This window comes from Bidens hawaiensis, unplaced genomic scaffold (assembly GCF_021521415.1).
Source record: "Bidens hawaiensis isolate Kalapana, Puna unplaced genomic scaffold, B.hawaiensis_p1.1 tig00015774_1, whole genome shotgun sequence".
NCBI lineage: Eukaryota > Viridiplantae > Streptophyta > Magnoliopsida > Asterales > Asteraceae > Bidens > Bidens hawaiensis.
The window spans coordinates 431,730-455,045 of record NW_027492408.1 but is presented as its reverse complement, the minus strand read 5'-3'; positions in this window follow the sequence as shown (position 1 = coordinate 455,045).

Here is a 23,316-nt window from a genome sequence, read left to right as displayed (position 1 = left end):
CTTTTCATATTTAAACAAGTCCAAGATAGTTTTGAAGCCATTTTCTTGTGGAGAAATCTGTAGAAAAACCTGGTCCTCTCAAAACCCAGCAAGAACAAGGTAAAAAGCTTCATTGTTTGGCTAAGTTTAACTCGTTTAAACTCGATTAATACCATATAAACATAGCTTGATTGCCAAAAATCATTCCTAACCATGTAAAAACACTAAAAATGGTCCATAAACATTTTTTGATCATACACATGGTGAGGAACCTGGTTTGATAGTTTTTTTGGCCATAAACACGGATTAAAGGGTTGAAACGACATTTTTACGGTTCAAAAGTTCGTTTTTGTGCACTAGCCGAAACCCTAAGTTAAAGGGCTGTTTTATTGATGAAACCTGCTTGGTTTGTGATATAGGACTTGTACCTAGCTTGCTTAGAAGCACAAGAACCCGAAAATTGGATTAAGAGAGCGAAAACGAACCAAAACCGCAAAGGTAATGCCGATTTACTCGATTACGGGCTGTTTAGGTTAAGGTTGTGATGTGCATATTTTTAGGACTTCAAATTTTGCAGGGACATCAGGGACTATGTCAATAAGTCCTTGTTCAAATTTGGTAATTTTTCGACCATCCGAGAATATTTGGCGAATTTATTACCAAATTGGGACGTTTATTTGGGAAAAATAGCTAAAATACTTTAAAAATTATGAAATTTTTCTGGGAACTCAGATATTATGTATTTTGATGACATATGAATTTTGAGATCATTTGGAGAAGTCTAAAGGTGTTTTGTACATATGCATTTGTGCGAATTTTTATAGCCGAATTTGGGTCGAAAAGAATATTGAACAAGCTTTTTACATTCTGGAATTGATATAGATTGTTTTGGGACATGATTTGAGTATTCAGGAATTTTGGTGGAATTTTTGGAAGTTGTTTGGGATAAACGGACGATTTTCAGGCGAAATATAGCTGATAAAATGAATTTTTATAAATTAATAAATCAATAAATAATTCCAGAAATATTTTTATAAAAATCTACATATTTTATTTGATAAGTGGCTAAATTTTCATAATTTAATGATTAACGGTTAATTAATTATACTAATATAAAGATTAAGCAAATTCAGTTTTTATAAAAACAGGTAAGTTCGCGACTAACGAACCTGCGGGAATATCAAAACACCAAAAGTGATCAAAAATCATATTTTTGGATTAATTAAGTAAAAACGAACTTTTCTATGAGAAACCTGGACAATCCGGATAGATTGTGCGCGTTTCTTCTTAAATCAAACTGAATAAACGGAAACGGGCCGCGAGGCTAATCCGGTACCCTAGTATGTGATCATTCTTTATAGCTTAATCATTTTATTAACCAATACATTTACCCAAGCTTATTTCCCTATAACTGTTTCCTGAACGCGTAAACAAACAACTTGGCCCAGCTGGGAAAACGGGAATCTGAGCCAAGTTCGGTTTTAAGTATTAGACACTGAACAACATCACAGCCTAAGCCTATTACCACTTTCTGGGCATACCAGCTATACCCAGATTAGTTATACAGCCCAGTTTAATACTGAGATTATAATAATATTAAAATATTAATATTATTATAATATGGACTATAGGGACTAAGTGATAGCAAGGGAAACGAACCCCGTGCTGATCTCGCACTGAGTGCCTACAAAACCGTGAGTTTCATGACCCCACTCTTTAAACTATTTTACGAACTTTTGGGGTGGAAAGCATGTTTATACACGTTATCTATCTGAAAACGATTCAGGATATAAAATATCTGAACGTTTATATATGAAAAGTCCCTACAAACATAATGATTGACTACGTGCTGATGAAAGATGATTATTATCGTTGATTGATATATTGAGTGGAGATAATACGAATTGCAAAACATAATGAAATTACACGTGACAGCATGTTTATACAAACATGTTATGTAATGTTAAACATAACTAATTTTGGAGACAACGTGGTCTGTAATGGCCATGGGGATAACGTGGTCTGTGATGATTATGGGGCTATTGTGGGCGGAAGGGGGGCTACAATAGTAATAAACTAAAGTTGAGTATGGCCTATGAGCCAAGTTCTGCTGCAACTTATAAACTAAAGTTGAGTATGGCCTATGAGCCAAGTTCTGCTGCAACTTATTAAACGAACTAACTTGATTATGACATGAATGTTAAGAAAATAATGTGATTATGCGTATTGTGGGCGGATGGGGAGCCACAGTATTTGGTGATACGTGATAAATACTATATGTGTATATGTGTCTATATACATGCTATGTGATTAGCCGTAGGAAATACTATGTGTAGAATATACTAATTATTTGCGTGTACACTATATAATGTTTGAGTTTACGTGGAATCATTGTGGGTGGAAGGGGGACCACAGTGGTTGATGTTAACACGGAACCGTTGTGGGCGGAAAGGGGGCCACAGTGGTTGAGTTTATGTGGAACCGTTGTGGGAGGAAGGGGGTCCACAGTGGTTGGTTAAACACGAAAATTGGAAACAGGTAGTACGAACAAACAATCACGATTTTACTGAAATTTCGAATTTATATTATAAACTTACATGTGTGCATATGCACACACAAGGATATGGCTGTACATATTTATACAAACGTAAATACATATTTTTACATACGCGCGTACATACAAACTATGACTGTGTGGTACGCAGAACTGATTTCGTTAAACTTATGAAACTCACCAACTATTCGTAGTTGACCTATTTTAACATGCTTTTCAGGTAATCAGATATGAGAAGTAATTTCCTGTGCGTTACATGTCTGATTGGTGATTGATGTCATGGGCATTTGAGTTAGAAGTAAAGTAATTGAAGAACCGGTTTGATTGTATCACCTAGTTTGTAAAAAATGTTAGAACGATATAATATATTGTAAATTAGTTAGTAATGTTTCTTTATGAACAATGTATTTGATACCAGTTGTATCTGTTGCATTTTCCGTTTTACGCTTCCGCAATTCGCTTAACGGGGTGTGACAGAAGTTGGTATCAGAGCCATTGGTTATAAAGGATTAGGTTATCCCTTAGGATACCTATAATATAACCGTAGGCTCGATTATCACTGGGAAACTTATTAATGAGTAACGATAGATACTGATGGATGCCGGGATAAACTCGTAGGGCAAGTGAGTTATTATGGTCCGGAACGTAATAACAGACTTGCTTGTACGAGGGAATTCGGGGTGAAGTCGCGGAACATATTGATAGGTAAAAATGGCAACATACGTGCATAAAGGTGATGTGAAGTATATATGAAATGTGCATACGTGCTTATCTGAGATGAGGTATAGGGATATGTGTACGTACGGTACTACCGATGATATTGAATCTTATTGTAACGAATATTATATTCGGTTATAATCAATATTAATTCATATTATGATTAAAATTATATCGTATCAAAATTTATATTATATTTTTTTTATAATTAATATTATACCTGTTCGTAACAAATAAAATATTTAATTTCGGTATTAATTAATAATATCCTTTACGATGATCTAAGCTACCGAAAAACGTTTTCTTCTGATTAACGATTGCACCGAAAGATGTCGAGATCGGGTAGCTTTACGACAGATAAAGAACCGGTGTTTCCTGCGAGTGAGAATATGAGAATGCTTCAACAAGTTTAACTAAGTCTGGTGATGTGACAGAACCACAAAGGGGCTTAATATACAAGGCCCGGGAACGAACTGTGGGAGGTGTGACCTACATACAATAATTTCAAAAGAATATATATAATACTTTTCTGATTGGATCCAATCCTATCCTATACACTCGTTTTCAAACAGTAAACTAAACAGTTTTTCGTTCGTCTCTCCACTTTCGCTTCTCGAAAACAAACACTATTCCTAGGAAAGTACCTAGTGATGAGTCCGATTTATCAAATTATAAATATAATAACTACTTTATTGATTCCCCAATTCTATAAACAGACCGTGACTACCAGTACATATAATATACTAACGATATTTCAAAAAGAAATATTAATAATAATAATTTCATTACAATTCACCAGTACAACTAACTCTGATGAACCTCCTTAACTAGCAAACTCTTCGAACCATCTATGAACAAGAACATCCAACCTCTCCTATATTTTTCCTATTCCAATTGGTTACTGTAGGAGAGAAACCTCATGCTCACGAATTGATGACATGCTGACTGGAACGGGACATACTTAACCCAACCAGTAAACTACCACTTTTAGTAGGCCCAACATACTTGCGTGCACCGAATGACCTGGCGAAGGAATATATTCTATAGTTATATTTAACAACCTCTAAGGGTCTAGTTGAATATATGAGTGCATTCATATGATAAATACACTAACTAAACTCATAACGAGCAATTGTCTACTTATGGAAGAGGCTAAAGAAAAACAATTGCCTAATGATGGGATCGTACCGGAATAATTTTCGGGCAAGTTGTAAACCGTATATAATTGTATAATGTGTACTTAGATAGATAAGAGTAGTACGATATTGTTGTATATAGCCTTCGATACCCCATGCAAGCATCTGGTAGGGTGCTCTGTTGATATGGGTGACGCATTGGATATTTCATTACAAACACTTACCCTTACTGGATTACAATTACTTGTCACTAGGTGACAACTTTTGATATATATATATATATATAAACATTGGCCTTTGTTAGGCTAACTTTACATATTATCCTTAGTATTCAAACTCGAGAACAAACCCGTGTGATATATACGTACTAATTGAAATACCTGATTACTTGTTATTGTAATTCCTTTTGTGATCATTAGTGTATGTTAATTTTGTTAATTGTTGGATAACTGGTTATTGTTATAGAATGGCCCCGAAGAAAGTAAATATGTTGTCTGAGGCAGATATAGCCGAGATGATCGCTCGACAACTACAAACAGTACTTCCGACAATAGCAGCACAATTCGCTGCTGGTATCCATACAACTATGAATACAAATCAAGTGCCGAACGCTAACGCGGTTGTAAATACTAATCCCTCGACAAATACTAATACAACCACAAATGCTCCCCCGAAAAATACTGATACTATCACAACTAATACTCCCCCGTTGAATACCAATATTACTTTCAATAATGATAATCTCCTACCGAACTTGAACAATAGTTATAACAATCAAAATCCCCCGCAACACGGATATCAACTTAAGAACTTCATGCTATGTAAACCTATGGAATTTAGCGGTACTGAAGGACCAAATGGACTGGTAAAGTGGATCGAAAAGACTGAATCCATCATTAATATCACTAACTGTCCACCAGATTGTATTGTCAAATTTGCTACTTCTACATTTGTAGACCACGCGCTAATGTGGTGGAATACTGTTGTGCAAATTCAAGGACAAGAGGCAACCAATCGTATGTCTTGGACAGAACTTAAAAATCTTATGATAAAACACTTTTGTCCGATAAACGAAATTCAGAAATTAGAGCAAGAACTTTGGAATCTAGAAATGAAGGGTGCAGATCACTTGGAGTATACCCATCGCTTTAACGAACTGGCTCGTCTAGTCCCATGGTTAGTTACTCCAGAATCTAAACGTACTGAGCGCTACATTTGGGGTTTAGCCCCCGAAGTCAGGAGTTTGGTTAATTCAACTGGCCCTGTAACTTTCGAAAATGCCGTGTTACAAGCCGGCATTGTAACTTCTGATTTGATTAGAAGTGGTTCATTAAGAATGCCCGGGGAATCATCTGGTACAAAACGAACCAATTATGGAGCGGGAATACAAGAAAGACAACGGAATAAATGTGCGCGCCTTGCAATACAAAATTACGCTATGATCAGTTCCGATGTGAAGCAAGATAAGTATAACGGGCTTTTGCCTAGATGTGAAAAATGTGGTTATCATCATGTTGGTGAATGTCGGACCAATGTGTGTCACAAATGTGGGAAGGTGGGACACTATGCCCGAAATTGTAGAACCGTTATGAATACTATAAATCCACCAACCCAACTCCAGGACTCACAACTACCCCAACCGCAACCAACACGACAACAACCAGTCTACCAAAACCAACCCATAATAAACCGTAATGCCTGTTATGAGTGTGGTAGTATGGAGCACATCAAGAAAGACTGCACTAGATTGAACCCAATTGCGATGGAAAGACAAAGGCAATGACCGACATCGACGTCCAACTCGACTAGGGGTCACGTATTATGAATAAACCGGATAGAACAAATGTAGTGACAGGTACGTTCTTAGTAATGCCTAACATACTTTAGTTTATTTATTACGGACATTGATAGACGTTTCGTTCCTACAAGTTATTACCTTGGAAAATATACCGTCTAGTAAAATAACAATTCTGTATACTATAGAAACCACAAAACTAAGACTATAAATACTAACCATATTACTCGAAAAACTACCCTCTTAACCTAAATAACTAGCTATTCCCTATCGATGCACTCCCGGTGGAAGTGAGGAGTCATTGTGTAATAGTCAGTATGGACTAGTTAATTGAGTTCAAATGAAGGTTATATATAGAAATAGAACTGTTATACTGCCTCTTCTAGATAAAGAAGTGATCCCGTACACGGAACAAAACCTAGTACCCCAATGACGAAACACAGATGAGGAAAACTATACTATCCGTAACCGAAACTTGAACTTTTAACTTTTATAGCCTTAATAACCGAGTGATGAACAAGGAAAAAGTCAGGCCAGATGTTTGGATAAACTGAGTACTAGTATAAAAATGCAAGCGAAATCTATGAAGGAATCATAGGCTCATGTGTTGTAAAGTGTGCACTATTATAAGTTAACGGGGAATACTAAAGATCCCCGGAGATGCTACAACAATTCGAGATACCCCATTGGAAGTGGGAAACAAATTAAAATGGAACCCTTAACACGTGTTCCTTAAACATCCTGAGAAAGCAATTCAAGCTGAATGATAGTTCCCTGACTAATCCACTCCAAATACCTTCTTCTGATTTGTAACAACTACCCAACTAAAAAAAAAAAAAAAAAACTCGCCTTAACAAAATCTTATCCTTAGTAAGTTATGTATGAAACTTAGATCCCTAATCGACACGAATACGGTCTTTAATCTTCTAACAAACAATCAATATTCAAACATTAGAGGAAAGTGAGACCAGTAATTTCAATCCTCGTACATTAACAGTTATCATAATATTATACAAGTGGTAATATACTATATTACACGAGCAAGAATATAACTCGCCACCTTATTCAATTGAAAATTTGCGACCCCCAAAATACAAAATCCGATTCGATTTCGATAACCATAAATAAAGCTCGTAATATTAATAACAAACCAAAGGCCGCCTAAGGCTAACAAGAGGGCTATACTGAGAAATACGAGAAGTTATCAAATTTTGAAAGTTGTTAGTTGAGTTGAGGAACGGTGAGTTAATTCTAAAATATATAGCACTATACAAAATTGCCTTGGAAGTTAACCCCATAACGTATTAAACAAAATTATTTCACTCCCTATATTTCATATATCGAATCAAAACGAGTGTCTTACTGACAGGGCGGAATTAGTATTATTTGAAAACTTTTATACAACTAAACTCTATAAAGAGACTCGTGAAAATGCTGAGCGGGGAAAATCAAATAGTTGCGACACAACAAAATCTTATTGAATAAAATTCAGTGGAATCCACAATGGGGAATCAAACGTGTTTGGAAACAAAAAAAAAAAAAAAACGAATTCTGAAACAAATGATTATAAAAAATTTTCCCCAAAAAGAGCATATTTGGCATATTGAATTTCGGGGACGAAATTTCTTAACAGGGGGAGAATATGACATCCGTGGCAAAACCGAGTACACCTTAGTACTTACAAACTCGAATAAGCGTTTAACCGCTTATTGCGTAACGAACAAACGAATAACCAAACGGGTCTGGTTATGGTCCGGATATCCCAGGGTGCCATCTATAAGTGATATACGGTCTATGCAAGCTAAAATATTAGTAATATGGCCTTAGTTCGATAGCAAACAAGTTAAACGAAAACATGCTCGTTTAACTACCCGCTATATACTTAAACGCGAAAGATAGTTACAAACCTAGCATTGTATCATCTGTTAAGCCGAAAACGACTTACCAAACACTTATTTGAAATGTTTTAAGCGATCCGTGAAAATATTTTCGATTTTTACAAACGTATAGTATGTTTTTATAATTTTACACAAAACTAGCCGAAAAACACTCGTTTTCGCTCCGTTTGTCGCACCCGATATATTTTTGTCATCAAAAACCGAACCCGAAATAAATTTGGACTCGGAATTTCACGTTCGGGCACGTAAATCGAGAAAAGTGGGCCAAATGGGCCCAAAAGGGGACCCAACAAGCCCAGCCCGCCAAAGAAGACTTTCCCCCCCTTAAACCCTTTTCATATTTAAACAAGTCCAAGATAGTTTTGAAGCCATTTTCTTGTGGAGAAATCTGTAGAACAACCTGGTCCTCTCAAAACCCAGCAAGAACAAGGTAAAAAGCTTCATTGTTTGGCTAAGTTTAACTCGTTTAAACTCGATTAATACCATATAAACATAGCTTGATTGCCAAAAATCATTCCTAACCATGTAAAAACCCTAAAAATGGTCCATAAACATGTTTTGATCATACACATGGTGAGGAACCTGGTTTGATAGTTTTTTTGGCCATAAACACGGATTAAAGGGTTGAAACGACATTTTTACGGTTCAAAAGTTCGTTTTTGTGCACTAGCCGAAACCCTAAGTTAAAGGGCTGTTTTATTGATGAAACCTTCTTGGTTTGTGATATAGGACTTGTACCTAGCTTGCTTAGAAGCACAAGAACCCGAAAATTGGATTAAGAGAGCGAAAACGAACCAAAACCGCAAAGGTAATGCCGATTTACTCGATTACGGGCTGTTTAGGTTAAGGTTGTGATGTGCATATTTTTAGGACTTGAAATTTTTCAGGGACATCAGGGACTATGTCAATAAGTCCTTGTTCAAATTTGGTAATTTTTCGACCATCCGAGAATATTTGGCGAATTTATTACCAAATTGGGACGTTTATTTGGGAAAAATAGCTAAAATACTTTAAAAATTATGAAATTTTTCTGGGAACTCAGATATTATGTATTTTGATGACATACGAATTTTGAGATCATTTGCAGAATTCTAAAGGTGTTTTGTACATATGCGTTTGTGCGAATTTTTATAGCCGAATTTGGGTCGAAAAGAATATTGAACAAGCTTTTTACATTCTGGAATTGATATAGATTGTTTTGGGACATGATTTGAGTATTCAGGAATTTTGGTGGAATTTTTGGAAGTTGTTTGGGATAAACGGACGATTTTCAGGCGAAATATAGCTGATAAAATGAATTTTTATAAATTAATAAATCAATAAATAATTCCAGAAATATTTTTATAAAAATCTACATATTTTATTTGATAAGTGGCTAAATTTTCATAATTTAATGATTAACGGTTAATTAATTATACTAATATGAAGATTAAGCAAATTCAGTTTTTATAAAAACAGGTAAGTTCGCGACTAACGAACCTGCGGGAATATCAAAACACCAAAAGTGATCAAAAATCATATTTTTGGATTAATTAAGTAAAAACGAACTTTTCTATGAGAAACCTGGACAATCCGGATAGATTGTGCGCGTTTCTTCTTAAATCAAACTGAATAAACGGAAACGGGCCGCGAGGCTAATCCGGTACCCTAGTATGTGATCATTCTTTATAGCTTAATCATTTTATTAACCAATACATTTACCCAAGCTTATTTCCCTATAACTGTTTCCTGAACGCGTAAACAAACAACTTGGCCCAGCTGGGAAAACGGGAATCTGAGCCAAGTTCGGTTTTAAGTATTAGACACTGAACAACATCACAGCCTAAGCCTATTACCACTTTCTGGGCATACCAGCTATACCCAGATTAGTTATACAGCCCAGTTTAATACTGAGATTATAATAATATTAAAATATTAATATTATTATAATATGGACTATAGGGACTAAGTGATAGCAAGGGAAACGAACCCCGTGCTGATCTCGCACTGAGTGCCTACAAAACCGTGAGTTTCATGACCCCACTCTTTAAACTATTTTATGAACTTTTGGGGTGGAAAGCATGTTTATACACGTTATCTATCTGAAAACGATTCAGGATATAAAATATCTGAACGTTTATATATGAAAAGTCCCTACAAACATAATGATTGACTACGTGCTGATGAAAGATGATTATTATCGTTGATTGATATATTGAGTGGAGATAATACGAATTGCAAAACATAATGAAATTACACGTGACAGCATGTTTATACAAACATGTTATGTAATGTTAAACATAACTAATTTTGGAGACAACGTGGTCTGTAATGGCCATGGGGATAACGTGGTCTGTGATGATTATGGGGCTATTGTGGGCAGAAGGGGGGCTACAATAGTAATAAACTAAAGTTGAGTATGGCCTATGAGCCAAGTTCTGCTGCAACTTATAAACTAAAGTTGAGTATGGCCTATGAGCCAAGTTCTGCTGCAACTTATTAAACGAACTAACTTGATTATGACATGAATGTTAAGAAAATAATGTGATTATGCGTATTGTGGGCGGATTGGGAGCCACAGTATTTGGTGATACGTGATAAATACTATATGTGTATATGTGTCTATATACATGCTATGTGATTAGCCGTAGGAAATACTATGTGTAGAATATACTAATTATTTGCGTGTACACTATATAATGTTTGAGTTTACGTGGAATCATTGTGGGTGGAAGGGGGACCACAGTGGTTGATGTTAACACGGAACCGTTGTGGGCGGAAAGGGGGCCACAGTGGTTGAGTTTATGTGGAACCGTTGTGGGAGGAAGGGGGTCCACAGTGGTTGGTTAAACACGAAAATTGGAAACAGGTAGTACGAACAAACAATCACGATTTTACTGAAATTTCGAATTTATATTATAAACTTACATGTGTGCATATGCACACACAAGGATATGGCTGTACATATTTATACAAACGTAAATACATATTTTTACATACGCGCGTACATACAAACTATGACTGTGTGGTACGCAGAACTGATTTCGTTAAACTTATGAAACTCACCAACTATTCGTAGTTGACCTATTTTAACATGCTTTTCAGGTAATCAGATATGAGAAGTAATTTCCTGTGCGTTACGTGTCTGATTGGTGATTGATGTCATGGGCATTTGAGTTAGAAGTAAAGTAATTGAAGAACCGGTTTGATTGTATCACCTAGTTTGTAAAAGATGTTAGAACGATATAATATATTGTAAATTAGTTAGTAATGTTTCTTTATGAACAATGTATTTGATACCAGTTGTATCTGTTGCATTTTCCGTTTTACGCTTCCGCAATTCGCTTAACGGGGTGTGACAGCCAACTTTTTTAAATTTGGGACCACTTGTGGGAATAAACTAAGCTGGGATTATTATTGGCTAATAACAGAAAGTTAGGGTTATTAGAATCCAATTTTCCTAAGAATAAACTTAACGATCATTGGAAAAGTATTGAAATTCATACAAAGTATGTTCTTACATGAATTGTTTTTGTTGAAGACGATTATTCAACGTCTATAATTGGCTGCGAAGTCAATGATCACGAGAGTATAGGTTCATGTTTGTATACAGTCCTAGAATTAATTCATATCAAGCAACATGTTATAACATTTACTCCCAATTAAAGTTGGTTTTTGTAACGCCCGTAAATTTCGTTAATCGGCTTGATCATTTATGAAAGTTTGTTTAAAAGCCGGGATTTCATCTTTCTAATTTAGAGCCTTTTAATATGTTTTAAAAGTCCGTTTGTCCATCCTTTTGCTCAAAGCATTGTCTCTTATAAATTAAATTGTTAGATTAGTATATAGCACCCGACATTTTGTTTATCGGCATTAGACATTTGTAGAGTTTGTATTATACTAGAGAGTTGATCCGACATTCTTCATGGACCTCCTTGTCATTCTCGTAAGTTAAACTATTTCACCTTTCATCCAAGTTATCACCATTTGCAAACTTGAGGTACTAGAATGTAAATTAATTATTATGCCATTAAAAAAAAGAAAACCCTAACCCCCTCCCCCCCCCCCCCCCTTGCTGTTTACGATCGGTGTTCCTAAGCTCCTCAACCCTAACTTTTTCTTCAATTCCAGCCATTACCAAGCCATCTCCATCCAATTCAAGGTTAGTATTACATCAAGGATTGTGTTTTACACCATTAAACTTTTTATTTAATCCTAGAGTTGTCAAAATCATGTTAGGGTTTGAGTTTTGATTAAAACAGTTTCTGACATATTCGTACTCGTTTATTGTTTGGTCTGTAACTCGATTAAAATTTATTTTTTTGAGCGATTCTTGATTCCATGATATTCTACTTTAAGTCTAGTTTCCAGAAATGTATAATATGTAATTTTTGGACGAGATTTGAATAGTTTTTATGATTTTATAAGATCGTGTGTCAAAGCTGATGTGGGGTGACGGATTTTGGTCTGCCTTCCCGACATCATAACTCTTTTTTGACAAGTCCAAATTAGTTGATTCCACTTCCGAAAGTTCACATTTTGAGTTAAGATTACAACCCAATTGGAATCGCTTAATTTGGTTTGGTAATGATTTTTAAACAACTAAAACACTTTTGCTGCGCACTGAAATAGCTGCACGTACCTTTCTGTATTGGAGGAATTTTTATGATTTTTGTGTGTGTTGAAAAATATCACAAAAATATTTTTAAAAGACTTTGACATTTATTAAACTCTGATAAAAATTTCATAATTTATTTCTATGATTTTCCTATGTAATAAAATACATCTTTGCATGCTAAAATCTGCATGTTATACTAGTATTTGATCGATACTTTCGTTTTAGGCTTAACCGGTGGCTGTCCTTCTGAACACTTGTTTTGGTTGAGGTTCTTACTCCATAATCTTCTTAGGTGTGTCTAGTGTAACATAATTTAATATCGTGAGCTATGGTTTTCGTTTGATTGGTCAACTAGTGATATATTGAAAACTAGTGTTCGGTTGTCTAGATTGTTAAATTGTTTCGTTTAGCGCGAGGTTTGAAGGAATTAACAACCAATTCAGTTTGTGTAACTTCGGTTTGATATACGGGTTGTGGAAAAATGATTTTTGTAAGTATTGGGGCTGAATTGGTTGTCGGTTACTCAAACGGGTCGGTACAACGCGAATTCGAGTTTATTTGATAGTTGGTGCGTTGTGTTTGCGAGTTACCGACCCATCCAACTCGTGTAGTGTCGTGTGGACTTGTTGGCTGTGATTTTATTAAATTTGGTCAACACGGGTCTGAGTTGGTTGTTAAGTGCTTAAACAACTCATAAACGCGCATATTCGTCTCATCTAGCAACTTCCGGGGGTAATTTGGGAATTCTTTATTCCCGGGAGTATCTAAGGGTCATTTTGGTAAACACACGGCCCGGGGGCTGTTATAATTGAACTTGGTGAGGTCGAGGCTTTAGGTAACTCGAACCATGCTAGAACGCCTCGTAGGATAAACGAGTCCTTTCGGTATCGTTAGTAATGATTGTGGGTAAACCGACAGACGTTTGAGTTGTGGGGATATGTAGGGGCTCTCTAGCTCGTGGTGATTGTGTGCCTCGAGTCAGGTGAGTTCATGATGCCCATTTTCACTCTTTTCAAGTTTTGGGCTAGCATACACACCTAACTGATTATACTTGATAAACCGTTTAAATGATTTTGCATAGGTTTACTTGTATTATAGTATGTCTTGGGATGATATTTATGTATGTATACACATGTGTTACCTTATGGCCCATAGGCTTACTTGTATTATGGTATGATTTGTAATGATATAAATATGTATGCTTACACATGTGTTACCTTATAGCCTATGATTAGTGATGTTAATCAGTTATTATTGACTAAGGATGTTTGCATATGCCTACTGTGTGTTGGCAAACAAGGTAAGGTGATCTTAGCCGGGCCAAACTATACTACTCAGGTTCTAAAATTCTGTGGCGGGCCCCGGAAAGCCCGTGAGGGGGGAGGCTCGTGTGGCATGATCACCATCGTATGGAATGTTGCGTGCATGATGATTTTGGTTGGGCCAAACTATACTACTCAGGTTCTAAAATCCCGTGGCGGGCCCTGAAAAGCCCGCAAGGGGGGCGGCTTGTGTGGCATTATCATCATAACGGGTCCCTAAAATCCCGTATCACGTTCTTGGGTCATACGCGTGTTTGACCTTGATGTTATTACTTGGATGTTATGCATAGGGATATATATATATATATATATATATATATATATATATATATATAAGTATAGCTACTTATCATTTACCCATTGCCTATTTGTTCATATCCCGTATTATATTTAAACTATTGGAATGATTTATATAAATGTCGTTTATTAAAACTTGAACTCACTTAGCTCAAGCTACTTTGTGTGTATGTTAGTGTGAGTTTCAGGTTAAGAGGAGGATGCTTACCGCTTGGACGTGATCGAGAATACTTGATCGGTTGAAGGCATATCTAGTCGGGGAATTTATTAATGCAATTTGTTTCTTTTCAATTATTACTAAACGTATTCAAATTTGGTTTTGGGCATATTTCCCGGTTTTTGGGGATTTTGATATTTACTATTCCGCTGTTTATTACTCTGTATTGATTTTAATAAGATGAACTTGTTTGGTTTTAAATTTTTGAGAGGACTTGTTTTGATACTTATGACTCCACTGATTTTATACTCTGATGTGGTTTCAAAATAAAATGAATTGCTTTAGGTTAAAAATTTTGTTAAGTTTTTGATATGATTACCAACTGTAGGATTTCCGGGATTCGGGGTCTTACAGTTTTGGTTAGAACCATGTACTTCCCATCAAAGATTTTGGTTGTATGATATGTAATGAAATTGATCCATCACAACACACAGCGATTGAACCTCAATGGAGGTTGGGATTTATGTTGGGTATGAAACACTTATATTGTTAATTTCTTAGAGCTATTAATGAGAGATAAGGTTACAACTTATTGGTTTTCATTATAAATGAATTAACATTCCCAATATTATGGGGGAAGATATAATGCAGTTGGAAAAACAAAATGAGCTTGAATGAATTATCATTGATCCTGAAAGTAAACTATGTGAAAAACAAAAAAAAGTGCAAAGGATAATTCATTGAAAAATGAATGAACCGATTACCAGACAAGTACACTGACCTATGTAGAGCGACTAAGTCACATAAATCAACTGCTTATGCTCCAATTAATATAAGCGCCCTGGAAGGACAACCATACATTGGTAATGACTAGTGAGTCTAAGGCACGCTTGAAGCATGGTAGACTAGTCGATTCCAAGAATAATGATTCCTCGAAAATTGGAGCAAGTAATAAAGATGGTCAAGTAGAGGTATAGTAAAAAGGTCTTGAGAGATATTAAACATGACGGTTTTTGAAGAATCTCAGGTACACGAAAATAAAGAGCTCTTAGTAAATTATTTTTTTATCATGTCTACAAAGATATATGAAATCGAAATAAAGTTGACGTCGTTATACTTACACACACACACACACATATGTGTGTGTGTGTGTAGGGGAAGTATAAACCACTTGAGTTGTAAAAACCCATGAAAACCCTATGTAACATCATTTTTTTTGTTTTTTTATGCACGTAATATATGTTGTAACATTTAATATAAAACATCGAAAACTAAAAAAAAATTGTTTTTGCTATTTTTTACTAATTTTTATATATGTTTTCAGGAGAGAGAAAAAGTTATATTTATATGGGTTAGGTTATAATAGAAAGTATACTTTTTGTAGGAAGGATAAAAAGTAATCTTGTCCATTGGTTTTGAATATGGATGGTTGAGATTAGTTTAGGAGGAAATCAAGTGTGAACACAAGATAAAGGGTATAAAAGGAATAACACATTTGTTGACTTTCTCTCTCCACATGCAAGACACATGCCAAATTCCCCCATCATTTTAAAACGTCCATAACTTTTTTTTACGATGTTTTTATTGAAAAACAAATTCACCATAATAACGAGTGTCTTTTTATCTTTTATATGAGTACCATATTGTAATATAAAAATTAAAAAAAATTAGTGGGTTTTTTACAAATTGTGTTTTACCGAATTGTGTTATACAATGGTATTTTTCATTGTGTTTTTTTTATTGTGTTTCTTCCATTGAGTTATTTACATTGTGTACAATTGTGTTTTTTATTGTGTTTTTATCATTGTGTTTTTTTTTTCATAGTGTATTTTTTCATTGTGTTTTTTCATTGTGTTTTTTCAAACTTTTCCGGCGAGGTGGTGGCGGTGGGTGACGTTTGTGGTGGCGGTGGGCAGTGGAGTGGTGGTGGTTGTAAGAGATGAGTGAAGATATAATTGGGTTTTATGTAAGTGAGTTTTTGAAATTAATTTAAATGGGTTTTGAGATTAAAGTAAGTGGGTTTTGATATTAAAGTATTAGACTAAAATACCCTCCTTCCTAGCCTTCTTAGGAAAATCAAACTTCTTATTTGAACCTAACCCATATTTATATTTACATTTTTTATTCACTTTATGAGTCTAAGGCACGCCTGAAGCGTGGTAAAGTAGTCGATTCCAAGAATAATGATTCCTCAAAAATTGGAGCAAGTAATAAAGATGGTCAAGTCGAGGTATAGTAAAAAGGTCTTGAGAGATATTAAACTTGATGGTTTTTGAAGAATCTCAGTTACATGAAAATAAAGAGCTCTTAGTAAATTATTTTTTTTATCATGTCTACAAAGATATATGAAATCGAAATAAAGTCAACGTCGTTATACTTATACACACACACACACACACACACACACACACATATATATATGGGAAGTATAAAATGAAAACCCAGTTGATTGTGAAAACCCATGAAAACCCTATGTAACATCATTTTTTTGTTTTTTCACACACGTAATATATGTTGTAACATTTAATATAAAACATCGAAAACTAAAAAAAATTTGTTTTTGCTATTTTTTACTAATTTTTATATATGTTTTCACGAGAGAGAGAAAAATTTATATTTATATTTACATTTTTTAATCACTTTAATTGTGGACAACAAGATTTAAACTTTATGTCACACCCCGACTAGCAAAATACGGAAGCGTAAAACGGGAATGTAACAGACACCTCTGGTATCAACCACATTGTTTATAAAGAAACATTACCAACTAATTTACAATATGTTACATTGGTCTATTTTCGTTTACAAACTAGGTGTCACAACAAAATATGCTCGTAAGTTATTCTATTAGTACTGATAATATTGCGTCTACTCACACCGCATCGACCACGTTTAGTAACAGATAGCACAAGATCACGGATTTTCCAACTTCGGTACCACACCTGAAAAGCACGCTTAAAATGGGTCAACTAAACGAGTTGGTGAGTTTCACGAGTTTCAAGAAAACAGTTATGTGATATCACAAGTTAACACTTGTATGCACAATTGTAAGTATGTATGTAAGTAAATGATGTAATTATGCTAAGCTACAGTGAAACCTTGACTGTTTGTGCTGCGTGCATTCATTTCCCACGCCCAATCAACCTATGTGGCCCCATTTCCGCCCACAATATGCCCCAAGTAGCTATGTCTAACACTACATAGCGTGTTTGTATAGTTATGGTCATGTGCAAACCGATTAATGTCTCAGCAAACCGTGCTGGCCCCGCCTGAGTTTTTCAAACCAATTGTACTATTCACAAGCCAACTGCTCGAAGTTAATCACTGTGTTAGTGAGGAATTCCATGTGTTAGCACTTAGATAATTCACATCATTACTAGTTTCATATATGTATATGCAATCAAACATGCTTTTCACCACAAAAGTTCGTAAAATTGTTTAAAGAGAGGGGTCATGAAACTCACTGTTTACTCAGTATTCAGTAGTGCAATAGTTCAGGGTTTGCTTGACTCGTAATCACTGGTCCTATAATTAATATTATAATAATATTAACATTTTAATATTATTATAATCTCAATACTAGACTGGGTTGTATATCTAATCTGGGTATAGCTGGTACGCCCAGAAAGTGTCAATAGGTTTAGATTGTAATGTTGTTCAATGTCTAATACTTAAAACCGAACTTGGCTCTGTTTCCCCATTTTCCCAGATGGGCCAAGTTTTTCGTTTACGCTTTCAGAAAATAGTTGTGGGGATATAAGCTTGGGTAAATGTGTTGGTCAATAAAATGATTAAGTTATAAAGAAAGATCACACATTGGGGTTCTGGATTTGCTGCGAGGCTCGTTTCCGTTTATTCGGTTTGATTTGAAGAAAAATGTGCACAATTTATCCAAATTGTCCGGGTTTCTCATAAAAAGTTTGTTTTTACTTAACCAATCCAAAAATATGATTTTTTATCACTTTTGGTGTTATGATATTCCAACAGGTTCGTTAATCACGAACTCGTCACTTTTTATTATAATTGAATTTGTTTAATCTTTAAATTAGCATAATTAATTTTTCTTTAATCCTTTAATTATGAAAATTTAACCACTTATCAATTAAAATATGCAGATTTTTATAAAAATATTTCTAGATTTATTTATAGATTTATTAATTTATAAAAATTCAATTTATCTGTTATATTTAGCTCGAAAATCGTTTGTTTATACCAAAACAATCTCCAAAAATTCCACCAAAATTTATGAGTGATCAGAATATGTCCCAAAACAACCTGGAAAAATCCCAAACTCTAACAATCTTGTCAAATATCATTTTTGAGCCAAAATCGACTATGAAAATTCAAATAAACGCAAATGCACCAAACCTACTTAGGTTTTTCCAAATGCTCCCAAATTTCATATGTGATTAAAATATACTTCTGAGTTCCCCAAAAAATTTCATAATTTTTGAAGCATTTTAACTATTTTTCCCAAATAAACGCCTCAATTCGGTAATAAATTCACCAAATATTCTCGGATGGTCGAAAAATTACCAAATTTGAACAGGGACTCAATGATGTGGTCCCTGATGTTGCTGAAAAGTTTCATTACCTAACAATATGCACATCACAATCAAATCCTAAACAGCCCGTAAACGAGTGATTCGGTATTACCTTAGCGGTTTTAGTTTGTTTTCGCCTTTCTAATCAAGTTTTCAGGATCTTGTGCTTCTATGCAAGCTAGATACAGGTCCTATACCACAAACCAAGCAAGTTTCATAAACACAACAGCCTCTTAACTTAGGGTTTCGGCTAGGATATAAAACCGAACTTTTGAACCGTAAAAATGTCGTTTAAACCCTTTAATCCGTGTTTATGGCCAAAAGAAAAAAAATACTATCAAACCAGGTTCCTAACCATGTGTATGATCAAAACAAATTTTTGGACCATTTTTAGGATTTTTTTCATGGTTAGGAATGATTTTTGGCAATTAAACTAGGTTTATATGATATAACTATTATTATTAGATTGAAAAACATGATTAAAGATCAAATTACCTAGGGTTTTGAAGAAATTATGTAGAACGCAGGTTGCACTTGCTTTGGAGCTAGAGTTGGTTGAAAATGATGTTTAGAAATTACTTAAACATGAAGTTACGGAAACATGTTTGGCCCATTTTGGGCCCATTTTGGCCCAACATTTTGGATCTACAAGCCCAAACGCGAAAACCCAAGTCCAAATTTATTTCGGGTTCGATTTTTGGTGCGAAAAATATATGAGGTGCGTCGAATAGTGCGAAAACGAGTGTTTTTAGGCTATTTTTGTGTAAATTTATAAAAACATATTATACGTTTGTAAAATTCGAAAATATTTCATGGATCGCTTAAAACATTTCAAATAAGTGTTTGGTAAGTCTTTTTCGGCTTAACGGATGATACAATGTTTGGTTTGTAACTAGCTTTCGCGTTTAAATCTATAGCGGGTAGTTAAACGAGCATGTTTTCGTTTAACTTGATTGCTATAAAACTAATATATTAGCTTATATTAAATGTATATCACTTATAGACGCCCCACCCCCCGGGATATCTGGTCTTAACCAGACCCGTTCGGTTAATCGTTCGATCGTTACGTAATACGCGTTTATTTGCTTAATTGGTAAATACGTACTAAGGTGTACCTGTTTTTGGCTCAAATGTCACACTTTAATTAAAAACATGTGGTTGAGAATGGGTTTCTAGAGTTTTCACAACTCAAGTGGGTTTTATTTTAACCTTACCCTATATGTCACACCCCATTAAGCGATAATTGTTTGGTCGATAAAATGATTAAGTTATAAAGAAAGATCACACATTGGGGTTCCGGATTAGCTACGGGGCCTATTTCTGTTTATTTAGTTTGATTTGAGAAGAAACGCGCACAATCTATCCAGATTGTCCAGGTTTCTCATAAAAAGGTTCGTTTTTACTTAGTTAATCCAAAAATATGATTTTTGATCCCTCCTGGTGTTCTGATTTTCCTGCAACTTCGTTAATCACGAACTTGCCGGTTTTTATCAGAATTGAGTTTGTTTAATCTTCAAATTAGCATAATTAATTAACCGTTAATCATTAAATTATAAAAATTTAGTCACTTATCAAATTAAATATGTAGATTTTTATAAAAATATTTCTGGAATTATTTACTGATTTATTAATTTATAAAAATTCAATTTATCAGCTATATCTAGCATTTTAACTATTTTTCAAGCATTTTAACTATTTTTCTCAATTAAACGTTCCAATTTGGTAATAAATTCTCCAAATATTTTAGAATGGTCTAAAAATTACCAAATTTGAATAGGGACTCAATGATTTGATCCATGATGTCCCTGAAAAATTTCAAGACCTAACAATATGCACATCACAACCTTAACCTAAACAGCCCGTAATCGCGTGTTTCGGTATTACCTTAGCGGGTTTGGCTCGTTTTCGCCGTTCTAATAAAGGTTTCAAGCTCTTGTGTTTCTATGAAGGCTAGATACAAGTCCTATATCACAAACCAAACAAGTTTCATCAACAAAACAACCCCTTAACTTAGGGTTTCGGTTAGGGTATAAAACATAAATTTTGAACCGTAAAAATGCCGTTTCAAACCCTCTAATCCGGGTTTATAGCAAAAAAAAAAAACTATCAAACCAGGTTCCTTACCATGTGTATGATCAAAACATGTTTATGGACCATTTTTAGGATTTTTACATGGTTAGGAATGATTTTTGGCAATCAAACTATGTTTTTATGATATTAAACATGATTAAAACTTGTTAAACATGATGAAATTAATGGAAATTACCTAGGGTTTTGAAAGCTTGCTGAAGAAGATGAAGTTCTAGAGATTTTTTCCTAAATTTTGATGTTATACAATATCTCTAAGTATTATATATATTAAATATACTAATTAATAATAATATAAAGTGTTTTTAGTCCACTTTGGTAGGCTTGGGCTTGTTGGGCCACCTTTTAGGCCCATTTGGCCCACTTTTCTCGATTTACGTACCAGAACGTGAAATTCCGAGTCCAAATTTATTTCGGGTTCGGTTTTTGACGCCAAAAACATATCGGGTGCGTCAAACAGTGCGAAAACGAGTGTTTTTCGGCTATTTTTGTGTAAATTTATAAAAACATACTATACGTTTGTAAAAATCGAAAATATTTTCACAGATTGCTTAAAACATTCCCAATAAGTGTTTTGTAAATCTTTTTCGGCTTAACGGATGATACAATGCTTGGTTTGTAACTATCTTTCGCGTTTAAACCTATAGCGTTCAGTTAAACGAGCATGTTTTCGTTTAACTTGTTTGCTATCAAACTAAGGCCATAATACTAATATATTAGCTTATATTAATAGTATATCCTACTTATAGATGCCCCCCATGATCTATCTGGGTCATAACCAGATCCGTTTGGTTAATCGTTTATTCGATACGCAATAAGCGGTTAATCGCTTATTCGGTTTGTGAATACCAAGGTGTACTCGGTTTTGTCACGAATGTCACATTATCCCCCCGTTAAGAAATTTCGTCCCTGAAATTCGATTATGCCAACTTTACGCTCGTTTGGGACAACCAAGAGTTTTGTTTTCATTTTCTAATATATATAATTTCCCGTTAAGGTATTTTACCGAACTTTAACCATTGAAATTCTGTTGAGTCGTAACTGTTTGACTTTCCCGCCTGTTATTTTTACGGGTTCTTTACAAAATTTAGTTATATGTGAGTTTCCAAGTGATACTATCTTCGCCTCGTCAATAAGGCACTTTGTTGTTTCGGCATATAAGAAATTTGCCCGTAGAATTAAAATCGAGAGTGGACTCGATTCTTGAGATAGTTTATTCATTACGTTACGGGTTTAATTTTTGAGACAACCTTGTACAGTTCTATGTATGTTGATGTCAATGTATCAGTTTCCTCAACTCGAATAACACTTTTCAAAGGTCAACAATTCATTACGTACATCGGTATAGTTATTTTATTAGTCTTATACGACTATCAACTTGTTTTTGAATCTTACGAGCCTAATCGGTGGTTTCTAGAATCAAATCAGATTTTGCAATTTAAATGTTGCCAATTTTCAAATTAATAAAGTATCAATTCATGTTCTTGCTTGTATTGTACCGGTTACAATGTTGCTCGTATAATATTATGATAACTATTAGTATTTGAGGATTAGACCAGTGAAAACGTTGTTCATAAATTTCTCTAAGGTTCGGTAATTCTTTCAGTGTCTGCATAGTTTGTCCAAATCGATTGTTTGTTTGGGAACGACAGGTCATGGTTAAACCGATTTAGTTTCTTACGTTTGTCAGCACATAAGAGGCGAAATGACTATCTCAGTTAGAAGTAATCGATGTAGGCATACCATGTCGAGGTATGATTTGTTAACATGATTGTAGGCATGTCTTTCAGTTGTGTAGTTGTTATGAATCGAGGGAGAGTATGCAATTTAATTTAGCCGGCCAATTTAGTACCCGGACTATACTATGTTCTCAGAATGAACAAGTGTGTTATGAGGCTTATTATAATCTATTCCCACTTCTATTGGGAGTTTCCGGTTGTTATAACATTATTGAGGGTTTTAGATACTTTATTTTAGTTCTCGCACAATTCAGGTATTTATCGATATGTGTAGTTACAACTTTCTTCATATCGGTCACCATTAACATTCCTTAATTCCTTGTACATCTTACCGGTTCCTGAATAGTTGGAATATCTAGACTCGTGTACTACGTCCATGACCAAGCCTCGTAAGTTACCAAGATTTAGAATCTAAACTCGGTTTGTTCGAGGTATAGAATTTCTTCTGTTTTCCTTTTTAAAGTACTTCTCGTCCCCGTACAGGATTTAGTTT